General features: G+C 42.9%; 1 protein-coding gene across 20 annotated transcripts in view; it reads right to left on the bottom strand.

The window, feature by feature from the left end:
* The window catches only part of LOC128931702 (uncharacterized), a 664,375-nt gene that overhangs the window by 188,687 nt on the left and 452,104 nt on the right, over positions 1–23,584 (bottom strand). The gene's annotated exons all lie outside the window — the stretch shown is intronic.

The following is a 23,584-nucleotide window of genomic DNA, read 5'->3' as shown; positions in this document are numbered from 1 at the left end:
AAAAAGGCAGACAGAAAAATAATTGTGATACAGTATAAGAAGTGCTCTCACAAAAACAGGTGCTAAGAGGAAAGCTGGCCTAAAGGTATCTGAGCGTGATACTCATTAGCAGGTGGCACTAAGCAGATAGGGATATGGAGGATGATTCCACTGTGGCTGAACGCATGACCCTATTTGTGTTTCTCTCAAGAAAATTTCCAGGGGGCTCAAATTTTAGATTTTAATATTTTCAGAAAAATTAAGACTAGTACTACAGGTAGAGAAATGAAGGAGACCATCTTTACCAGACAGTGCTTTTGACTTCAAAGTGCCATGAAAGCATGAGTTATGCCAAAACTGTTAATATTATCACCTTTTGTGGGGAGGAGTATGTTTTGCATTACAATCCCTGAAACACAAGGAGCCACCAAAGGGAGGAGCGGAGGCGGCTTTGTCACTGTAGTGCAAATGCCATCCTTTCAGTGCAGCAGGAAGCTGGGCACAGATCATCAGAGAACCGCTTCAGAAGGCAAGAGGCTCTGGCAAACTTCGTTTGCCTTTTCCCTTTCTGTGGTCCAAATGACGTATTGGATTCCTACGCCGATTTTCCCCTTCTGGGAAAGGTAAAAAGAGAAACTTCTTCTGGATATCTGTGGCTCTTCCCGCTCAGAAAAGCCAAACAGCCTGGAAGAGATAAAGTGTGGTACTTTTCCCGATGCCTCCAGAAGGTCGCCTCTGGACCTAACTCCAGAAACCCCTCTACCCTATTCCAAAGCTGCCTTTCCAGTATCCAGGCAGGTTCATCTTTCTGTACACCAACCACTTGCTAATGATAAGGACCGCAATTAGATTAGGTTTCTGGAGGCAGGAATCAATATCCTGTGTATGTAGAGCCGATTAGACATTGCTAATTAGAGCTCTCAGACATTAATCAAATTCCACGTATGGGGCTAATCAGCCAATTCGGGCAGCATAAAAATCTATAGTGTCCCAAGTCTCCCCTTGAATGTTCCAACCTGGTTAACCTTGAAACCCAACCGGAAGACAGAATCCCTGCCGAGGTTTACAGTAACTGGGCTAGGAGGCTGCACCGTCTCAGTCTCCTGAGCCTTCAGGAGCACGAGGCCAACGTGATGTCATCAGCCTCCTTCTTAAACAAACACAGGCTCCATCCTGCAGCCTTGACACCCTTTTCATTGACTCTGTGGCAGCTGTGGCTCTGTGCCAGATGCAGGCTGGACCCAGAGAGGCGGACCAGCACCCCAGGCCTGAATGACAAGTAAAACAAAACGCTCACAAATATATTATTCATGTAATAGCCCAACTGGCCATCACGCTATGTACTTGTATTCATACAATTATTCCTGTGTGTTTAAATAATGAATGTTAGGTTTGTGCTTACTAACATAAATTACTCACGAATCTGTATTCAAGTCAAATGTTGCCTTATAGGAATGCTTTGAAACCCTGTACTAGATCAGTGTCCACCTACTGAATTTAGGGACAGTTGCTGTAATGTTAATTCTACAGCATGTGACTGAGTTCTTTAATTTGACAAAATCTATTAGATAAACTGGGCTTGAATACAGTCTCTTGATAATGCCAGACAAATCCAGATGTGATAAGATTTATGGAACATATTAAAAATATTTTCAACCACCTATGTCCTTAATTCCTGATTCTTAAATGCTTCTGAATGTTACCTTGTAAAAAGCTATTTTTTGCTCAATAAGCTCTTTTGAGCTCCACATAATCTCCTTTAAAAGATATTTTGCTAAAAGCCACAACATGTGTTCATGTTATCATTATAAAATTTTTTCTTCAGAAACAGTAAGCTTTCGATGAACTCTATTCCCAAAAGGTTTATATGAGAGTTGAGATTCACCACCTCCAAGAATTGGTCAGTTTTTAGACTCTAAGAAAGCATGTTCTTCCAACCACTGTTAGCAGTGAAGACAGAAGTGCCATTCCTAAGATTTCATTATAGGACATTGAACAGCACTGGAGGAAGGAGGAGTATAATACAGGGAAAATAAGCAGGGATCAAATCTTGATTTGAATCCTAATTCACAGCATCATAGTTGTGAGGTTTGGACACATACTTAGTATCTCTGAGCCTCAAAGATCAGGACAGTGATGCCCAGGGTCATAGGGTAGCTCTGAAATTGATAGGTGGTAACACATATGAGAGCACTTGGGAGAATATCTCTCTGCAGCCACACAGCCAGTGGATGCTGGTTCTCTTGGCCTTTTCCCTTAATTCTGATTCTCTATGCCATCATGTTCTAGATAGCAGGAACTACATATTCTGCATCTTTGTACCCTTGGCACCTGGCACTTTGGGGGCACAGAGTTCACACAATAGCTCATAACTGAGCCAAAATGAATCAATAGAAAAGCCACCGAGAAGATATTTTGGGGGACATGTAAATGTTTCTTTAACCTCCTTTCCAAAAGTCAATGTCAGATAGAACCTCCAAGAAAGTAATTTCCAGAAATCAGAGGAATAATTCAGAGGAGTCAGAGCACATTCCTTGATATGGTTTGGATTTGTGTCCCCACCCAAATCTTATGTCTAAGTGTGATCCCCAGTGTTGGAAGAGGGGCCTGGGGGAGGTGACTGGATCATGGGGGCATATTTCCCCCTTGCTGTTCTCATGATAGTAGTGAGTTCTCAGGAGATCTGGTTGTTTAAAAGTGTGTGGCACTTCCCCCTTCTCTCTCTTCTTTCTGCTCCAGCCCTGAAGGACATGGCAGCTTCCCCTTCACCTTCCAGCATGATTGTAAGTTTCCTGAGGCCTCCCCCAGCCACACTTCCTGCACAGCCTGGAGAACAATGAGCCAATCAAATCTCTTTTCTTTATAAATTACCCAATCTCAGGTATTTCTTGATGGCAGTGCAAGGATGGACTAATACATCCCTCCTATAATTTCTGGCTTTGAAGAGTGTGGATATTGAAAATAAATTCTCTCTAATACTTCTTCCTTTTATAGTTTTGGGGATATCCATGCAGGGAAAATGCAAAACAGGGAATAGAACATAAATATGGCAGGTTCCCCAAATATTTATTTTATGAACTGTGAGTATAAAATAGTTCATGAAATAAACTATAAAAAGCTACGAGTAGACAATTGGTGAAAATACAAAAGTGGAGTATGGAACATAGATGTTGGACGAAGGGCACAGCTTACAAACCGTTTAAGCAAGGAACGTTATTAATATCTGCTATGATTCTCAAGCTATGTATCAAGTGGGAAGCACTTGATACATATAGCTTGAGTTAGATTCCTTGAGTTTGGATCAGAAATACACCATGGGCTTCTGCTTAAGTCAAGTCTGAAGAGGACTAATAAAAGTGCCATGTCTCTGAAAAACATCTTAGCCACCAAGTGAAAGGCGGTGTACCCATAAACAAAGCCAGCAGTGAACTATCAGAAGCTTACATAAGGCCGGGCGTGGTGGCTCGTGCCTGTAATCCTAGCACTTTGGGAGGCTGAGTCAGGTGGATCACCTGAGGTATGGAGTTCAAGACCAGCCTGGCTAACATGGTAAAACACCATCTCTACTAAAAATACAAAATTAGCTGGGCATAGTGGCAGGCTCCTATAATCCCAAGTACTTGGGAAGCTGAAGTAGGAGAATCACTTGAACTCGGGAGGCAGAGGTTGCAGTGAGCCCAGATCTCACCATTGCACTGCAGCCTGGTCAACAAGAGCAAAACTCTGTGTCAAAAAGAAGAAGAGAGAAGAAGGAGGAGGAGGAGGAGGAGGAAGAAGAGGAACAAGAAAGAAAGAAAGAAAGAAAGAAAGAAAGAAAGAAAGAAAGAAAGAAAGAAAGAAAGAAAGAAAGAAAGAAAGGAAGAAAGAAAGAAGAAAGAAGAAGGAAGAAAGAAGAAAGAGAAAAAAGAAGAAAGAAGCAGCAGCAGCAGCAGCAGCAGCAGCTTGTGTATGAGACCGGCCTTAGAACAGGAGCATAAAATGTAATTGAGAGCATGTCTTCCTAATTAAAATTATATTTTTATTTCTTAAAACAAGCGATTTCAGGACAATGTAAGTTTTTAAAATTGGCTTCTAACATTTATACTATCTGCAAGTCACAATGATTTGAAATCAAATTCCAAATCAAATTTGAAAAATTTTACAAAATTTAGTTTGCTACTTTATCGTATGTCAATTATTTGTCATGGCATTATTTAGCATTTTCCTATCCCCAACCAAACCCCACTGGGACACTTTCTATGTGCAAATTGGCAAGAAAAATGGCCCCACCACAAAGGGTTCGCCTGTCAGGTTCTACATTACTGATGGTCTCAAATGAACTGTTATTTGTTTTCACAATGATTCTTAATTTAGTCAGTGATGATTCTTTATGACCTAAGAATATCAAAACTGAATGACTGTGTCATCTCTTTCCATGTGTGGAATTAATCGGGAATCAACTCTCAATTCTGAAAATACTGGTGGACCCCAGGTAAGCTATGACCTCATCTAGAAATTCCAGAATGGTAGCAATGTTACCAAACCACATCAGAGAGCATCTGACAGCTAAACTCCCGCTACAGTGGTTGTTCCCGCATTATTCAAATGGATATGGGCCCTGCAGGTCACTTTGTGTTCTAGAAGCAAAACAACAGATGCTGCTACACAGGAAGCAGAAATGATTGAACTTTTTCATAAAATCTGAGCCTCTGAATTCATGGTTTTATTCTGAAATGCCTTGACCAATGCTGTCCCTGTCATGACTCTGTCTTCATTAGATTCCATCATCTTAAGCCAATTCAGATATACAACGCAAATTTCCTGCAATGAGGGATTGCTGATACACAAACACTATACAGCTGTGTTAAGTCTCAAGTTATTGAATTGGGTTGGCATAATTTAAATATTAAACGATCTTCCCAGCCCCTAGTTATTGTCACTCACTGTGGGAGACACATGTCATCTTATATGCCCAATATCATTTCTCCTTGTCTGATAATAGCACCCCTTTTACCTGTGGGTAATTATGCTTCTGTCAATCCTTCTATTGCTGGGGTACCTAGGGAGAAAATGGACCCCCAAAAAGGGCCAGCAGAGATCTTCCCTAAATTTTATATGTGGACACTGAGAGGAAGGTAATCTCTTTCTTTGAGCATTACTATCTGGCTTTATGAAGGCTGGAGCTCTCTCTGTAGACTTGCCCACCCCCTATCCAACCCTTGGCCATCTGAAGGTCAGCCAAAAAGATCAGCCAAGGATGAGACCTAATGACATCATCTAAATCCCTTTTTGGATCCAGCCATGCCTGAAGCCAACTCAAGCTCTGGACTTCAAAACTACATAGGCCGATACTAGACCTTTTGTAATTCAAACACAAAATTTCTAACACATGCTTATGTTTTAGTCAACAGATCCCACCTTTAGTATCCTTTAAATTGTTACTCAATATTTTGCCCACCCACAGGCTGAGTTAAAAACATTCTTCCTATACACCTAAATTCCTACAGAATATAAATCTTTTCTTCTCTTGGTTACATACCCGGCCAGTTTTATTTCATGATAAAAGTGTTTGCCTTACCTATTTAGCTGCCATTCTCAGGGATCAAATCCCTTAGTATGCTCTTGTGAGCGTTTCTTCTCATTAAGGCACTGGGTCCTTGCTTCTCTCCCATGATCTAAATATACTGTCTGGATTTTCCCTTCCATTCCTCACTCTGCTCTTCCTATTTTCTTTCTTTGCTGTCTTTTCCTTTAAGGTTTTCCTAGTGCAGAGGTGATTAACTCATGTATGCCAGAGGTTGCAAATTTTTGTGTGTGAAAAATCAGACCTTGGCAATGACCTTGAGCAGTAGGATATAAATAACTCCCATAAGCTTAGTGTTCCAATAATGGAACACTAGGCATAAATGGGTTAATGAGATCCATAGATTGTCCATTAATGGGCTTCAGGGATATCTCAAAGTCTCTTGAAATTATATGCAAGTTTTACATGAAAACCTATCTGTATGTGTATTAGCTAGCAAGAGCTGTGCAACGAATTCCCTCATAATTTAGCAGCTTAAAACAATCAACATTTATTATCTCACAATTTCTGTGAGTCAGAAATCCAGATGTGGCCCGCCGATGCCTCTGCCTCTTAGAAGCAGCAATCAAGGTGTCGGTCAGGGATTTGTGTCACATCTGAAAGCTCTGCTGAAGGAAAACCCACTGCCGAGCTCCTTCATGGGGTTGCTGACATGATTCAGGTTCTCATAGGTTGTTAGCTGGGGACCTACTGGTTCCTTGCCACATGAGCCTCTCCCTGGGCAGCTCCCAGTGTGGCAGCTGGCTTTCCCCAGAAGGAACCAACAAGCAGGACAGATCATGCCACAGTCCTTTCGTAATGGAATCTCGGCAGGAACATCCCATCTATTTCACTGTATTCTATTGATCAGAAGCCATTATTAGGCCCCACCACACTCAAGAGGAGGAGATTACACAGAGGTATGAATCTCAGAAGGTAAGGTCACTGAGGGCCACTGTACAGTCTGTCTACCCAAATACCTTTGGAAATGGAGGAGGACCTGTGTCTTTTATTGTATTATATCTTTGAACTTCTGAATCAACATTTGTATTCTTTGTTCCTGTCTCAACCATCAGTTTCACCCAAAAAGTCTTCTAGGTGTATTTTTACAAAACAAGTCACTAGATATCTCTCTGTAACTGAAGCTACAGTTAACTTTCCCTTTAAAACAGTCACTATATGTGCGTGTGTATGTGTGTGTGTGTGTGTGTGTGTGTGTGCGTATACATATATATGTATATATATATATGATGAAAAGATCCTATGCTATCACATGCCACCATCAAACACACACACACACACACACACACACATCTTAGACCATGGTCACCTAATGAGAAGTGGAGTGTTTTGATCAACAGGACAAGAATCTGTCGTGTACAACGCTGGTTCTCATCATTTTTGGTTTCAGGCCTCCCTTTACATTCTTAAAAATTATTGAAGACTCTAAAGGACTTATTTTTAGGTAGGTTATATCTACTGATATATCCGTGTTAAAAATAAAAACTGAGGAATTTAAAAATATTTATATTTTTTAAAATAACCTCATTATATGCTAACATAAACATTTTCATGCAAAATAAAAATAGTTTTTAAACAAAGAAATTAGCAACAGTGGCAATGTTTTACATTTTTAGAAATCTCTAATGTCTGGCTTAATAGAAGACAGCTGGATTCTCATATCTGTTTCTGCACTCAAACTTCATAATATGTTGTTTTGGTGGAATTAGATGAAGAAAACCAGGCCTGATACAGTCACATAGATGTGTCACTGTGAAAAACAAAAGTATTTTCATAGCCTTTTCATGTAATAGGATTTTTTTATGCTACACCAAAACTTGACAATGGTATTTTTTTTAAAGTTATAATATGTGGAATCTGAAACCGTCATCAATGACTTTTCTTTTTACATTCTATGACATTAAAATCCACTGGTCTATCTTACACTTTAAATGGATCATTTACTGATGTGTGATTTTGTAAAGTCATGTACTGGCCATTTGAAGAAAAGAAATAATTCACTGAAATTCTAAAATCTTCCAAATATTGGCACATTTTGTTACAAACTATCAGGAAAGAAATCACATTTGCAAATACTACAACCAATCTCATCCTGAACCTCTTAAGTAGTGGGAAGTAGTTAAGTTCAAGGTGGAGAATACAAGTTTTCCAAAATTTCTAATTTTCACTTGAAAGCCTAAATCTTATCATTGGCTATAAATAGTCAATCATTTTTCCTGAAGTAACAGGCCTATTACATTCATTTTGGAGAATATATCAGCAAAGCGCCCAAATCTAAATAACTATAGTTTGTCTGCCAATTGTTCTTTCCAATAAAAATAGTGTTCCATGAACAAAAGTGGGTAGTTCAACTCAAAATAAGTCTGGGGCTGGGCGTGGCAGTACATATCTACAGTCCCAGATATTCGCGAGGCTGAGGTAAGAGGATCACTTGAGCCCACAAGTTCGAGGCTACAGTAAGCTATGATTGTGCCACTGCACGCCAGCCTGGGCAACAAAGTGAGACCTCATCTTTAATAAATAAATAAGCAAAAACACACACATATACACATACACAAAACGAGTGTTATCCTTGAAACAACCATTGTATACTGGTACACGGCAGAATGTTTATTTATATTTCCCATTTGATCACAGAGAATATGACGAAGAGTAAAGTTGAGGTTTTATAATCACGTTTACTGCTTTATCAAGGTCATTTATGGGCAACCCTGGTTTTTCACTTCCCTGGAGTGTAGTGAAGTATACGACGATCACTCACGCAGCCCAGAGCCACTGCCTGGACTCATCCTAAGATGCCAGCATTTTACCCTGCATTGCTTTTGCAAATGTCAACAACATATTGGGAAAAAGCAAGTAATATCTTAATAACAGTATTACAAAAATAGTTTTAACTTCATGGACTCATTGAAAGTGTGTCATAGAGAATCCTGGGGGATCTAACCATTGTTATAAACTCATATATATATGTTATAAACTCATATATATATATATATATATGAGAGAGAGAGAGGGGGAGAGTGTTAGAATTAAATATATATACATATATATTTAATTCCTCTTTATAGTGAGGAAGCAGGATTTGATATACTCTGTACTCATTTTGCTTATGAAGACCTGATCAGAGAACACAGTCCTCTAATAAAATGTTCTGATTTAATGAGCATGAACCACCCGTTATTTTCCAAATATCACTAATTCACAAGTTTTTCCAGAGAAGTATAATCATTTTCTTTACTTAAATATTTAAAAGGACTTTTCATCCATCTGAAAACAAGTATATCTTACCACAAATAGAAGAAATCTATTAATAGCTCTAAAGTGAATATATAAGTATTTAAATCTTTAAAAACATTTTCATCAGCTGGGCACAGTGGCTCATGACTCTAATCCCAGTGCTTTGGGAGGCTGAGGTGAGAAGATTGCTTGAGACCAGAAGATCAAGACCAGCCTGAGCAACAAGACCTGGGCAACAAGACCCTGTCTCTACCAAAAAAGAAACCAAATATATATATATATATATATATATTTTTAGCCAGGAATGGTGGTGGTGCCTGTAGTCCCAGCAACTCAGGAGGCTGAGATGGGAGGATTGCTTGGGCCCAGAAGCTCAAGGCTGCTGTCATCTATCATTGTGCAGCTGCACTCCAGCCTGGGAGAGTGAGACCCTGTCTCAAAAACCAAACAAAAACAAAACTTTTCACTGAGGGTACTACCTAAAATTGTTCCAGGGACCACCATTGCCTGCCCACTTTCGGAAAGCCTACCACAATCTCCCCCTACTGTGAACTCCTTCACTTTGCCACATTCCACTGTATGCAAATTTGCTTCCATGTCTCTTTTAGGTTCTTATATCTACAGATTGCAAGTTACTCCTGTTGGGGATAATTAGAAAAAAGGAAACTGGGGATTGGAAAAAAGGAAAGGGAGGTAAAGCAGATGGCAGCAAAGAAATAGCGGTGTGGGTGTGAAGCTCTGGGAGAGATAAAGGGAAAGGAGGAGAAGGAAGCTAGAGCCCTGAACAGCTCTCTGGAGTCAGGGAGGTGGGTGGGAGGAGAAGGGCTAGTAAAATATTCTGCAGTGTGATGAGCATTGGACCCTGGCATTAGAAACAAAAAGTGCCTACCCAACTGGGTTAAATAAAGCCCACCACATAATTTTTCCATTTGAAATATCCAAGTACTTTTGTGTCTGTGAGACTAAGGCAGGATTCAGGACACATCTAGGTTATAAAATCAGAGAAGCACTGAACATTTGGATGAAAGGCACATCTGAATACGCATACGCGCACACACACACACACACACACACACAGCCTCTTGGTGTGCATATATTGCTCAATGAATCAAATTTCAAAACATCTTGAGATTATGGGAAAGGAGATCATGAAAAATCTTCATTGAGCAAGAAGGCATAAATGGAAATTAATAGTATAATGCTCATTATAACCCATTCGAGTTGTAAAAACGTGTTTCATATTCTTATTTCTGCTGTTGTCTTTATTTTTTTGTTCTAGCAGATTTTTTAAGTATCTATGAGGGTTTTTATTGGCTCACTGGTTACCTTGATTCCTAAAAACTACCTTTGCCAGAAGGCAGTGGTTTCAAGGTTCAGTGGAACACATGAGGGGTCACAGATGGGAAAGAATCTGAGCTCCTCATCCTTTCTTCTGTGAGAACGTCTCTGCTTTGACCTACTTTGCATGTTAGTCCTCTGCCTAAGACTCCATCCAAAGAAAGGGCTCTGGTGCTATAAAAGAACATTTATTTAAGTAAGAAAGCTACGTCATAATAAGGTCTAAAGTCCCTTCTAAAGTTGAAAATGTCTCCTTCCAACTTAAAAAAAATTAACAAATACTACATGCCAAAATGATATACAAAGTGACATGCAGAAGCATGAATGGGCACGCTATGAAAGAGGACACCCCAATGGCCAATAGGCATGTGAAAATGTGCTTGGGCCCCGGTCATCAAAGGAGCTCATCAAAAGCACGAGATTTCAATGCACGCTTCCTGGGATGGTTAAGTTAAAATGATAACAATTTGAAGTTGTTGGCCAGAAAACAGGAAAACTGGAACTTCCATTGAATGCTGGCAGATGTGTAAATGGCTATAACCAGTTGACAAAGTGGCAGTATCTACGAAAGCTGAAAATGAAGCTAGCGTTTATATTCTGGGTATAGAGTCAATGTATGGACACCCAAAGACATTCAAGAATAATCACAGTAGCATAATTCTTAATTGGCAAAAACTGGAAAGAAAACAAATACCATCAACAATTAGGTAGAAATATGGTAGCATATTCACACAATACAGCCATGTAAAGGAATGAACAATTGCTAAATGTAATGCCATGCATAAAAAGAAGCTAAACACAAAATAATACATTGTATGATCCCATTTATACAATGGTCAAAACAGTCAAAAGTGATCTAGAGCAATAGGACTTAAGAAGAGTTATCTTTGTAGGGAAGTAATGGGAGGGTATCCCAGTTGTGGGGGGACTTGGTATACTGGCAGGGTTCTGTTTCTTGATCTGATGGGACGGTCCCAAGTTTTTCTTTGTGAACATTTATCAAGATGTACACACATGATCTGTGCACCTTTCTCTGTTTGGTGTATTTCAGTAAGAAATTTACTTAAGAAAAACAAAACTATGTAATTTAAACTTTTTTAACTATGAAGAATTTTAGGATCCTTTAGTGTTTTATTATTTCCAGGTACCACCACCCTCTTTTTTTTTTTTTAGTTTCATTTTCTAGACAGTGAACAGATTAAAAATTTGCTATTTTCCAAAAAGTCCCATTTTAATGGATTGCTGTTCTATTTTTTTTTTTTTTTTGAGACAGAGTTTTGCTCTTGTTACCCAGGCTGGAGTGCAATGGCGCGATCTCGGCTCACCGCAACCTCCACCTCCTGGGTTCAGGCAATTCTCCTGCCTCAGCCTCCTAAGTAGCTGGGATTACAGGCACGCGCCACCATGCCCAGCTAATTTTTTGTGTATTTTTAGTAGAGATGGGGTTTCACCATGTTGACCAGGATGGTTTCGATCTCTTGACCTCGTCATCCACATGCCTTGGCCTCCCAAAGTGCTGGATTGCTATTCTAAAAGTAGCAATACTAAATACTAATACTGTAAATACTCTCCTCATTCTTATACCCCTGCCCCCAAAATATAAATTAATAAATCAATTCAGTATATGATCTTTGAGCACATACATCAGCCAAGCACTGTGCTTGTCTCTGGAATGCACAGGCAAAAGAGGCAGGCACAGTTTAGTCCTGGGACAGTGTGCTCTCTAACAGGGGAAAGCCCAGATGAAAGGAGTTGTCAGATAGGATGTGAGAGCATCCCACCACAAAGTGGATATCTCTTCTCGAGTCCCTGGGGCCACCAGTGGCACATAGATTCAGCACCACAGCACATAATGACTCATGGTTCTGTTTCCTGTTAACTTGTCCCTGCAAATGGAGTGGAAGAAATTGGTCTAATACTATAGCTCCTGCTGGACTTCATTCTGGGCAGAATTAGGTCCTTTAGGACACACGATAAAAGGGGAAGAAGGAAGTGGGCAGAACATCCATCAAGAGAGAATTTGTATTCTCAGATGCCAGCAGAGGCAGGAAACCTGTCTGCTGAAGGAAGTCAGAGGGTAGCAGCCTGAGGCGGGTGGGAGGATGTTGGTGTTTTAGAGCTCGGGTCTCTAGGCACTCAGAACTTGTAGAAAAGACTCCAGAACCACCTGGCTGGCTGAATTCAAGCAAGAAAAAAACATTACCCTGACTTAACTGTTCTACTATGGAAACCAGGATGTGTTTGGGGATAGAAGAGGACCACTCCAAAAACGTAGCTTTAGAAACTTCCTTGACAACTCATTCTGCTGTAGCTAACGTCTTGCCATCCCCCACCCAGAGGATTCAAGGGACATGGCACAGGGCTTACTCAATGTAAGAAACATGTAAGGAGCACACACAATGCCAGGATTCCCAGCAGCAAAACACTAATGGCTCAGGCTCCAACAGAGATAAAAATAGGGGTGTGAGAGGAAGGAGAGAGAGAGACAGAGACAGAGAAAGAGAGAGAGAAATTTTTTGCTAGAGCCAGAAGGCATCAAGATGCTGAGAAATAAAGGGAAGGTGGTGAGAGGCCAAAACTGATGCTGCCTCCATTTCTTAAATTACCAAAAAAATGAGTCTAATTACAGTTCTCCATCTGTGAACCTAACCAGAACATTCTGTAACTTGCAAGGCCCTTGTGACTCTGGGATTATTATGGTTATTATTATTGTTTATTATATTTCGATATTCAAATACTTACATTATGCAGCTCATTCCTTTATCTGCCACATTCTAAACACGTGCTTTCCAGAATACCATCTCATGTTGTCACAATTTATCAACTAATTATAAAATATCTCAGGTCTAACTATCTCTTTACCATGATCTTCAAAGCAATTAAATAAAAGACCAAACTCTAGGCCTTTGATTTTTTTTTTCTCCCTACATAATGAGGTCAAAGAAATGGAAGTTCCTTCAAAGATTCTCAAAGTTGTGGCCTGGTCGGGCGTGGTGGCTCACATGTGTAATACCAGCACTTTAGGAGACCGAGGCAGTGAATCACGAGGTCAGGAGTTTGAGACCAGCCTGGCCAATATGGTGAGATCCTGTCTCTACTAAAAACACAAAAATTAGCCGGGTGTGGTGGCACCTACCTTTAGTCCCAGCTACTCAGGAGGCTGAGGCAGGAGAATTGCTTGAACCTGGGAGGTGAAGGTTGTGGTGAGCCGAAATTGCACCACTGCACTCCAGCCTGGGTGACAGAGCAAGACTCTGTCTTCAAAAAAAAAAAAAGCTGTGGTCCTGCTCTGGCATTGATTGTCTTTCTCTCACAGGCTGGATGCCGGTCCCCTAATGAACGTGCCACTGTGGACCAGTTCCTGAGCTGCACATTAACTCCGCTTGACAGTTCCGGAGCCTGCCACCTTGAGACCCCTTCTCCATTCCAGGCGCCCGTGCTTCCATCAGCTTCCTATGGCAGGATCTGTATTTATAATTCATGCTTCTCCTTTGGTTTCCTTTCCAGGCCTCTCTGGGGCTGGTGCTTAAACAAAATCTCTACCCACATCAAGCCCGTGTTAGTCCTTCCTCAATTAATAATTAATAGTAATGATAATAAGCTTGTGCAAATGCTTAAAGAGTGTTTATCCTTTTGTCTTTCATCTAAAGGTCATTTCTTTCATTGCTGCAAGGGGTACTACTGAGGCACAGATACGACTCATACATCCCCAGACATCACTGGCTGATGTTTTATATTACAGTTCACCAAAAAGCCCAGAGTGCCCACAGTTGAAATATGGTGTTTTTGCCATGAGAATACAAATTGTCGGTTGGGTGGAGACAGCATTACATCTTTGTTTGAGGGGATGCACTCCTCACTACCTAACCCACGGCTCAGGTCACGTCCTCAGTTGAATCTGAGACTATCCTTAGCTTATGGAGATGGAAGACACCACCTAGATGAATGAAGCTAACAAGTCCACTCTACATCCTTGTTACTCAACACATGGCCCTTGGACCAGCAGGCTTTGCCTCACCTGGGAACTTGTTAGAAATGCAGAATCTTGAGTCCCATCTGAGACCTCCAGAGTCAGGATCTGGCTTTTAGTAAAATTCTCAGATGATTCATATGCACATTAAAATTTCAGAGGCATGGGTCAATACCCCCTGCATATAATTGTCCTGGAGATGAGAAATTAGGCCAATTAGGACCAAGAGCATCTAACTGCTAGACTTTCATGTCAGCAGTCATAGAAGCATGTAGATTCTCACAGGGACTGGATTTGAACCTGGAAGTGTGTCTTTCCCAGTTGAGGGCAGCCCTCTTGCAAGCAGAAAGGGGGAGCTTACATGGAAACCAAATCCACACAGGGAAGACAGAGAGACCGACTAAATCCTCAATTATATCACTCAGCCTCTGTGTTCAGTTGTGCTGAAAGCCTCATCTGTAATGAGACAGTTCAGATACCTGAGACATAGAGCTCCTCTTTTTTAACTAAGGAGATATAAACTAGGCTTTCTGTCACTTGCAACCAAAAGAATCCTAACTGTCGGGGCCCAACTTCCAAAATAATTTATATCTTGACTATATACCAGGGCAAGCAGTTTGTAACACTCTAAAAGCAGGTCTAAGCCAGTTTTTGAACCTGTTCTTTCAAAACATCTCCTAGGTTATGCTTTTAAATATGCACCACTTCAGTGGGAGAAAAAAAATCCACAGGCCAAAGGGTACCAAATTGCTTAAAGGTTTCCTTCCTGCTTTTAATATCTTAGATGTGACCCTTGCTTCCCCTTCTTCTCTTAGAGATGAAAGACTTCATGGAAATGCCAGGCACGCTGCTGTCATTTGGAAATGACAACCAGCCCAGAGAAGGTTAATGCTCTCATCAAAAATGCCCATCTTCTAAGTTGGTTAAATGGGTCTTTCTGGTTCACCTGACTGCCTGCTCCTTTCCTAGAGAGCTCAGCATTTCAATGAAGTGTTCTTGCAATTTAGCTCTGCCCAAATGCAACGAAGGTCCAGGCTTTCCCAGAGGCCCCAGGTTTAACAAACCTCAACCATGGATCTGCCCAGAATGTGCCGAAGCAGACAGATTAGCTCATGGCTATTGGAAGGACAGTCTTCTGTGTAGGAAGAAGAAAAGGACATGACAGTGGCTTCAAGGGGAATTTGTTCCAAAACAATGAAGGTCCCCACTGCTTCCTTCCACTCTTTTGACTTACCAACCTTGCCATCGTTTCTCCAAGAGCAGTCCACAGGCCATTTGTCTCAGAATTCCCTGGGGTGGTACTACATACAACTGTGGGTCCTTTAGCCCCATTACTACCTCTCCAGACTGCCCAAGCTCCAAGTGAATTACTTTACTGGAGTTGAAATTAATGCGCTAAATAAAGGTCCTTCCTGACTGGAAATTCAACAACTTTGTCAAGAAAGGAGGATAACACCGTGTCTGAGAGACAAGTGTTAAAGGGACACAGTTAACAAGATGAGAAAGAAGCTTGTCAGGTGAGGGGGTAGTAAATCTGACTCAACTACACAGATCTGTTGCTTCAGTTAGCCAATGGTGCCAGCCTCTCATTGAATGGGACACAGAACCAGGCGATTCTATGCAATACCAGGAGTGACTGTGGAAGCGGAGAAGCAAAAAGTGACTACAAAAAGAAAACAGAGGGACTGTGGTGACTCTTGAGATCAGCTCCTTACCCCACCAAAGTTCTCACTCGGATAAACAGGCTGAGTGGACAGATTGGGAAAACGTACATTTATCACCCTAAGAACTCAGTGCCAGAGTATTCTACATGAGGCGGGCAGATGCCCTAAAGGCTACTATGCAGGTAGCCCTTAGTGTTTCAACAGCAGCCCACTGAGAACCAGAGATGCATTTCCTCATTTCTTCAGCAAATCTGAAAAGAAGAACGTATTTATTTTCTGTTATGGCTGTAACAAATTGTCACAGTCAGTGACTTAAAAGCAATAGAACTTTATTCTCTAGCAGTTCTAGGGGCTGGAAGTCTGTAAGGAATCTTATGGGACTAAAATCAACGTGTTTACAGGGCTGAATCCTTCTGCAGGCTCCACCTCTTCAAGCTTCCGGTAGCTGCCCTTTCAGGGTTCTTAGTGTAATCACATCTTCAAAATTCCTTTTGCTATACAAGGTAACATTCACAGGTTCCAAGAATTCACATGCAAATATCTTTGGGTACCATTACTCAGTCCTCCACAACCAGGTTTGAGGATGGAATGTCTGCTGAATGGACTTCTTGGGGGTGGCACTAATATAGAATAAGCAGTTCTTAGGAAGATTTTTCAGTCTGCAAGAGCTTTCCCTTCTGCCATCTTTGGAAGAGCCCATTTAGGCAGCTGTACTGGCCCCGTCTCATCTCCTCATCTAGAAGCTTTCTGAGCCTCATAGTCAAACGCATGAAGGTGACAGTGTTTGCAGCTTAACTCCTAGAAGTGGAGTCAGGAAGGAATATCCCACCACTGCCCTCACCATTCGTTCATGCTGTCCATGTCAAAATTTCATTTGTTCTGTACACAGGTGGCATGGGACATGGATTAAAGGAAAAACGAGGTTGCTTGCCTACTTCACGAATCAGCGAGGGACATGCCCAACTTAAAGCTGTGGACTCAGAATTGCTCCCACTGCTGCTTGTTTTCTCAAGTGGAGCTTTGTTTGACAGCAATTCTAGGAAGGGGTAAAGGAAAAAAACCTGAAAATTTTTAATGGAGGCTCAAAGATGGATCTTTCCATTTGCATGTGCAATAAAGACATAGCTGAAGACAGTCTGACTTTGTGGTCAGGGTAGGTATTTAATTATGGGGTTTCATGTGTTTTATGTATGCCTGGGAGAATAATTTTTTGTAAATCAATGACACTAGCCATATGAAAAAATTACTGATTCTTTGAACTGAATTCCCACAAAGTAAAAGAATCTAGTCGAAACACATTTTCTCAAGTTCTGACATCATTTTATGACCCTACATCATGTTGAACACTTCAATGGCCATTAGGACAGTTCAGCCCTTACTGCCTCACCACAGACTGAAATGCGAGATGAAACGTTTTAGGAAGTCTTCTAGAATGTGGTTCCCGAAGTTCCAACGTTTTCCAGTTCGCATCTGGCTCTGGAAAGCATCAGTTCCAGTACTTCAGTCTAGAGGACCTTTCTGCCAAATATCACAGCTAACAGTGAGCACCGATGATCTCGTTACTCCTTTTTCTCTTCTGTGCAACCCAGAATCCTCTGCAAGGGTTTTTTTTTTTTTTAATTCCTAGTACTTTCTCTCCTTCTGCCAAAAAGCTGTAAACCCTGCTTCAGCCTGTCTTTTACTCCAGATCGTTCTCCCTCAGCAAAGACTTCTGGGCCTGGGGTATTTACTTGCACAATTAAATAGCCTTACTCTGTTAGTACTGAAGGATTTCTGAGTTTTTTTTTTTTTTTTTTTTGAATCAGCAGCTTTTATAAACTATTTGAACAAAGTTAGAATAAGAAAAGCTGAGAGGTGGCATAATCCCTTAGTGGTGTTGACAAATGAAAAACAGATACTCTTGGTTGAAGAGGAACAATAGATATTTAGCAAGACTAGCTTCAGCCAGAGGCAGAAAAACCATCCTGCAATGTATAATTGCCTAGGAAAACAACTTGAGGGGAAAGAATTGGAGAAACAAACTCCATCCCTTCAAACTCCTCGACCTTCAGCATGAAATCTCTTCAGAATGGCCCCAGCAGTCCAAAAGGCAAATGGTACGAGTGTTTTCCAAATCTGCAAGCACATTTTACCTTTCAGGAGAGCTGTTAGAATTTAATAGGCTCATACCGACCCGTGGCTCAAGTGTTTTGCAACACTTATTACAAGGGGTGTTTTCAAAACTGACTTTTCCCCAACCAGAAGCAAGGAAAAGCAACCCATAAGAGAAACAGGAAATGAGCTGCACGGGTTTGACTTAAATGACGTAGGCTGGAAGCTCTGAATTGTTGCTGGCGTCATTTAATGGAACTCAGTCTCTGAAGGTCTATTGCCCTGCACAAAGAAAAGCCTGTTCAGGCCTCCACTGGGCACTATTAAGTTGAAACATGGATTATGGGGGACACGGATGGAGACACATGCTCTGGTCTCCCAATTTATAGTGAGTCCTGGCACCTGGAGGCACCAGCCTTCAACTTCACTCGGAACGTGGTCCTGAAGCCAATAATTAATGTTCACAGCAACAAGGGAGATGAGGCTTAGAAAACTTCAGCCGCTTGCCCAAAATAACCGGCAAAGCTGGGGTTTGAGCACGGGCTGTCTGCCTCCTTTCCCTTGCACAGGTCTAAAGATAGCTGGACTGTGCGATCACTGAGGTGCCTGCTGGCTCTGTTTCTCTATGATGCTAACAATTTGTTAAGATGTGCTGCTTAATTTTGGTTCACAGTTTCTCCCTCTAGAATTTTTTTCTATACCATGTCTGCATTCCAAGATGTGCACTCTCTCCCCCTCCTCTGTCTGTCTCTCTCTCTCTGTATCGCTCTCTCTCTCTCTGTCTCTTTCTTTCTCCTCATTGGTGACTCCCCTTAGACCTTAAGTGAAGCATTTATTCAGAAATAAGCCCACCATTCACAGGATGGAATAGAGCAAAGCCTTGCTGACTTTTGCTTTTGCCTTCTTGTATAATATCTTTGCATCCATATGTCTTCTCAGCCTGCCAATGACTCCATGGGGTAGATCCTGTTGTTACCCTCATCTCACAGGTGAAGAGACTGATGATCCCAGACACTGAATGACTAATCAATTGCAGAGGCAGGGTTTGAACCCCATTCTCTGTGACTGGACACCCTCCTCCTTTCACCTCCACTGCTCTGCCTTTCTGGCTCCAAGTAGAGCCTGGGAGTTAGGTGTGCATCCTCCCTGCCTGGGCGACCAGATCCTGCCCCATGCAGTGTGTTTGTGCTGGGATCCTCCTGGCCAGCTGCTGTGCCATGAGGTGTTAGTTCATTTGGCCGCCTTCATGGGGAGCCCCCAGAGCACATTGGCAGCCTCTGTCAATAGATGTGGCAGCTCTGAAACACAGCTATGCCTAGCCAGAGTGACATAGTCCTTCTGTGAATTTTCAACAGACATCACAAGGCTTTGGTTGGATATACTGGACAGAGAGCCAGGATCTCAGTCATTCACACCCCCAATAGCCCTGGCCACCTCTGCTACATTCTGTGCTTGAGCTGCCCCAAGAATGCAGAAGGACAGGGCTTCCCACATCCCACAATGAGATGACCTCCATGAGGCAGGCCAGGAGAACTAAGATGCCACACCTGGGTAGCAGGCCCTGCACCTTCCTCTCCAGCTCCAAGGAAACCCAGAGCATGTTACCTGGGCCAGCTGCCAGGAGAACTGCTCCGCCAAGCCTCAAGGTCACAGAGACCTCCAAGGTTTACTTCTGACCTAGGTTCAAGATCAAGAGATTAGCTTATGTGACTGGGATAAACAGCAGTGGCCAAACAACTTGGGATTTATATTTCATTACAAGCCCATACTACCATTCATACAACAAATGAATATTTTTAATACATTTTATGCTTATCTTGTGAATAATTCAAGTCCATAGTCTTGTCTTTTGTGATAAAAGCATAATATGTTATCGGGGATCAGCAAACTTTTTCTATAAAGGGTTAGTTAGTTAACATGTGGGGCTTTGTGGGCTGCATGCAGCCTCTGCAGAATATTCTTTGTTTTTCCTTTTTTTTAAAAAAAAGTCCTTTTAAAATCTAAAAACCATTCTAAGCTCACAGGCTGTACAAAAACAGGCTGTAACACATTTGGCCTGCAAGCCACAGTGTGCCATTCCCTAAACTCAAATATGTAAACTATGCTACAACTTTGGTGATACTATTTCATGATAGCTTTACTTTTTTTTTTTTAATGGTTGCCTCAAAAAATTACGTACATGGCTAGGGTTGAGTCCACTCTGGCCAGATCCCAAGGGAAAGGGCTCACTGTTCATCTCGAATCTGTCTGTCTTGATCAAGGTTTCACACTCCGTGGAAATATAAAGTGATGGGCAGGAGGAAGATTCAGGAAGAAATGCAGCCAACATGAAGGTGTGAGGGTTTTTTTTCTGCCTTTGGGTGAAGCTTTGCAAATCACTGATCTTTCTGTTTGTTTCCCCATCTGTCCCATGGGCGTAGATGCTGGGCAGGAACCTGTAGGTCTCTGGTATGTATTCCTGTGGTCTGCACATTTCTGCTTGGAAATTACAAGTTCTGAGACTGCTTTCTATACGGCCGCTTCTCAGGGAAAGCATTGACTATTTCCTCTGGCAACAGTAGGAAGTTATTGAGGAGAAGGTGAGTAATCCCAGGTCAGCAAAATTCTTCAGAGTCTGAGGAATGGCATCGCTCTGAGGCTCCTGCACCCACAGAGCTCTGCGCATTGTGTAGTGGCCTGGGGTGACCCGGGGTGACCCTTGACTACAGCCGGCTCCCCTCTGCGCTGATCTCTCTCCTCTCAGCTGAGGGAGGGCATTAGAGCCAGCCTCATCACTGAGGTGCCCAAGAATCCCAGAAGGCCTCTCCCAGCTGCCCTGGCTCCTCCAGCCTCCCAGGTGGACACAGAACAGGGCGGCACCCTCAGAAAGGCAGCCAGCCCCCTACAAAGCAGTGGCCTCTGACCCAGGATGCAGCAGACATGGGTTCAAGTCCCTGCTCCCGGACTCATCAACATGCTACCTCAGGAAATGCCTCCATCTTTCTAAACCTCATTGGCTGAAATGAGGGCTTTGAACTAAATGATCTCTAAGATGCTTCTGCCTCTAACTGCCTGAGTCCCCTCCCCTGCCCTTAATTCCTATTTCCCTGAGAAATCAAAGGGCAGAAAATGTGACCTTGCCCACATTCTCTGCTCCCCAGCCCCCTAAATGATCAGCGCCTTCGCTCATGATTCTTCCCCGATTTCATAAAAAGGAAGTGAAGTGACTGTTTTTGTGTGGCTAGGTGCCCCCTGCCATCCCAGTTCCATTCTGTTCTGCCTCTCCCAGGATCAGAGGCCACCCATTATTTTCTCCTGCCTGAGTCTCCACCCTCTCTCTCTCTCTGTACCCTTTTCTAGTGTGGAAACGCATCCCAGGGGCCCCATCCTAAAACCACCAGCACAGGACACCCTCCTCCCCACTGGCTCCCCCTCAGCTGATGATCAAGAGCCACCTCTGACAGGTCTGGTGCATGGCTCTGGACAGCCTTGACCCAAAAGCCCAGGGTCCCTTCTTCCGCTGTGAGCAGAGCCCCTGTGGAGCATGCTTGTCCCCCCAGCTCGCCACACCCATGCAGAGAAACATGGCCAGAGGGATCCCGTGTCTGTCATTTGTGTTTACTCAGAACCTGCCACAGTGCTCCACAGACAACGTCCTGTGTGCCAAAATGTCGGGAAAGAAATAGCACTGAGGACCGAGGAAGAGACACTCACTTCTGTGAAGCCACGCCCCACCTGGGCTTAAGGGTAGGCTGCAAACGCTCCTGCTTGGTCCCCTAAGGAACCTGGCTCTTTAGTTTTCATCTACTGGAAATCCTGTTGCCAACCCAAAATCCAGGGCATGATAGAAAGGGAGGCTTCAGTTATTCTTTTCTTTTCTGGTCAGTTTCCTATTTCTCTTCCTTCTTAAAAAAAAAAAAAGTAAATGTGGGTGGGGGGGGCACTGAAGAAGCTGGGATTTTAAAGCTCCCCAGAGGTCAAACAAATTGCATTTTTTGCTACAAAGAACGAGGGGAGGCGGCGGGGGAAGGTGGGGGCAGATGGTAAATTGGCTGCCGGGAGACCCTTTGGTGATGTCTTTCTCGGGACCCCAGCTGGCAAAACTGTCGCAGCGCGAGGGGCAGCCCCTCTGGTGGGTAGATCCAATCGCAAGTAGAGAAACAAGGCATGCCAGCAGGAGCCTCACCGGCCGGGAAATTATTTCCTAATAAAACTACAAAGGGAAGGACGATAGCTGGGCACTGCTGACAAGTATTGTTGTCTTGTATCAAAATCTCTTTATAAACCTGTTTGAAGAACAGAGCTCGGAGTCTCTTTGAAGTCCCAGTTCAAAGCCGTTGACTTGCAGGGTTCCCAGCCACAGTGGGGGATGGCAAGGGAAAGAGAAGTCAGAAGGAACTTGGCAAACTCTCTGTGCAAATAAATACCTCGGCACTCTGAGGACAATTTTTTGGTTCGAGTTCCTGTTGAGCTCCTAATTATCAATAACAACTGAGCCCCCGCCTCTGTGCCAGGCACTTCCTGCCTACTCTTTTGACGTTCCCAGAGGCAGGAGTGTGCATCCTGGCAGGCGTTCCTCCTCGAGGGTGGGCGCTATGGAGGGAAAGCGAATGTAGCCCACACCCAGAGCCTGGAGTGACAGTCCTGACTAAGCATACCCACCATTTCGGAGCTCCCAGCCACGCTGTGTCCCCAATGGCTTGATGTGTATCATCAGTCCATAACCCTGAGCTTTCTGTATCGGATGCCACTCTCTTCACCTCCCCTCCACATCTGTCTCCTCTTTATCCACTACCTTTGCCCCAGTCCCTCTCTCCAAAATCAGGTTCGTTCGTTCCTGTTTAGTGGTTTTCAAAGTGCCGTCCCCAGCCCAGCAGCAACCGCATCACTTGGGAAGTTGTTGGAAATGCACATTCTCAGGCCCCACCCAGGACCTACTGAGTCAGAAGCTCTAGAGAGGGTAGGGCGGCCCTGCGATCTGTGTTATCATAAGTCCTCCAGGGGATTCTGAGATTTGAGATTCAGGGCTCCAAATCCACGCTTACTGAAAGCGGGCCTGAGCTGCTATTGTTTTTTCTAAGGTCATGGGATTGGAGTCAGTAGCCGGTTGTTTATACAGGAATGGGTGTCTGCAGTAACAGCGCCATTCCAGCACTTAATTCAGCTGAGGTTTAAAAAGATTGATAACTACCATCAGCAGTGGAAGGGGGAAATGTTTTCTTTGAGGAAGGAGGCCTCTACCTCCCCCCCACCCCTATGTAGGATGTCTCCTTATGAACACACTAGGCCTGATAAAAAGGCTCAGCGGTTTATTTTACAACACAAGATCCTTGGCTTTCTGACCCTTGGAACTGTCGACTCTTACCTCTAGAGCTAGCTCCGGGATCTCTCACTGGGAATACATGAGACAAAAAATAAGGCACATCTTGTCTCTCAAGGAGAGATAAGAAGTGTTCATTGTTCTGTCTTCTGGGTGTAAATGGGTGTGAAATCTTGTCCATGCTTCATAGTTGCTCTTGTGTTCCTTTACATGCATGTAATTCGGCCATGCTTACCCAATATTACAATAACGTTCTCTCTCTCATATTGGCATGAAGGGGAATCGATTGGCAGGGTTGTTATTTTTTCCTAATACAAGGGCAGGGGTTGGTAAACACTCCACGCAGTTCTTTTGCTGTGTCATCTAAACCGAGCTGGGGAACACTAGCTGAAAGCATTGTCCTCAACCATCCTTCCTCCCAGGTGAACGCCTTGCAGACCTCA

The sequence above is a fragment of the Callithrix jacchus genome, chromosome 4 (assembly GCF_049354715.1).
Source record: "Callithrix jacchus isolate 240 chromosome 4, calJac240_pri, whole genome shotgun sequence".
NCBI classification, from domain to species: domain Eukaryota; kingdom Metazoa; phylum Chordata; class Mammalia; order Primates; family Cebidae; genus Callithrix; species Callithrix jacchus.
Note: the sequence above shows the minus strand (reverse complement) of the source record. Positions and strands in the feature narration are given on the sequence as shown.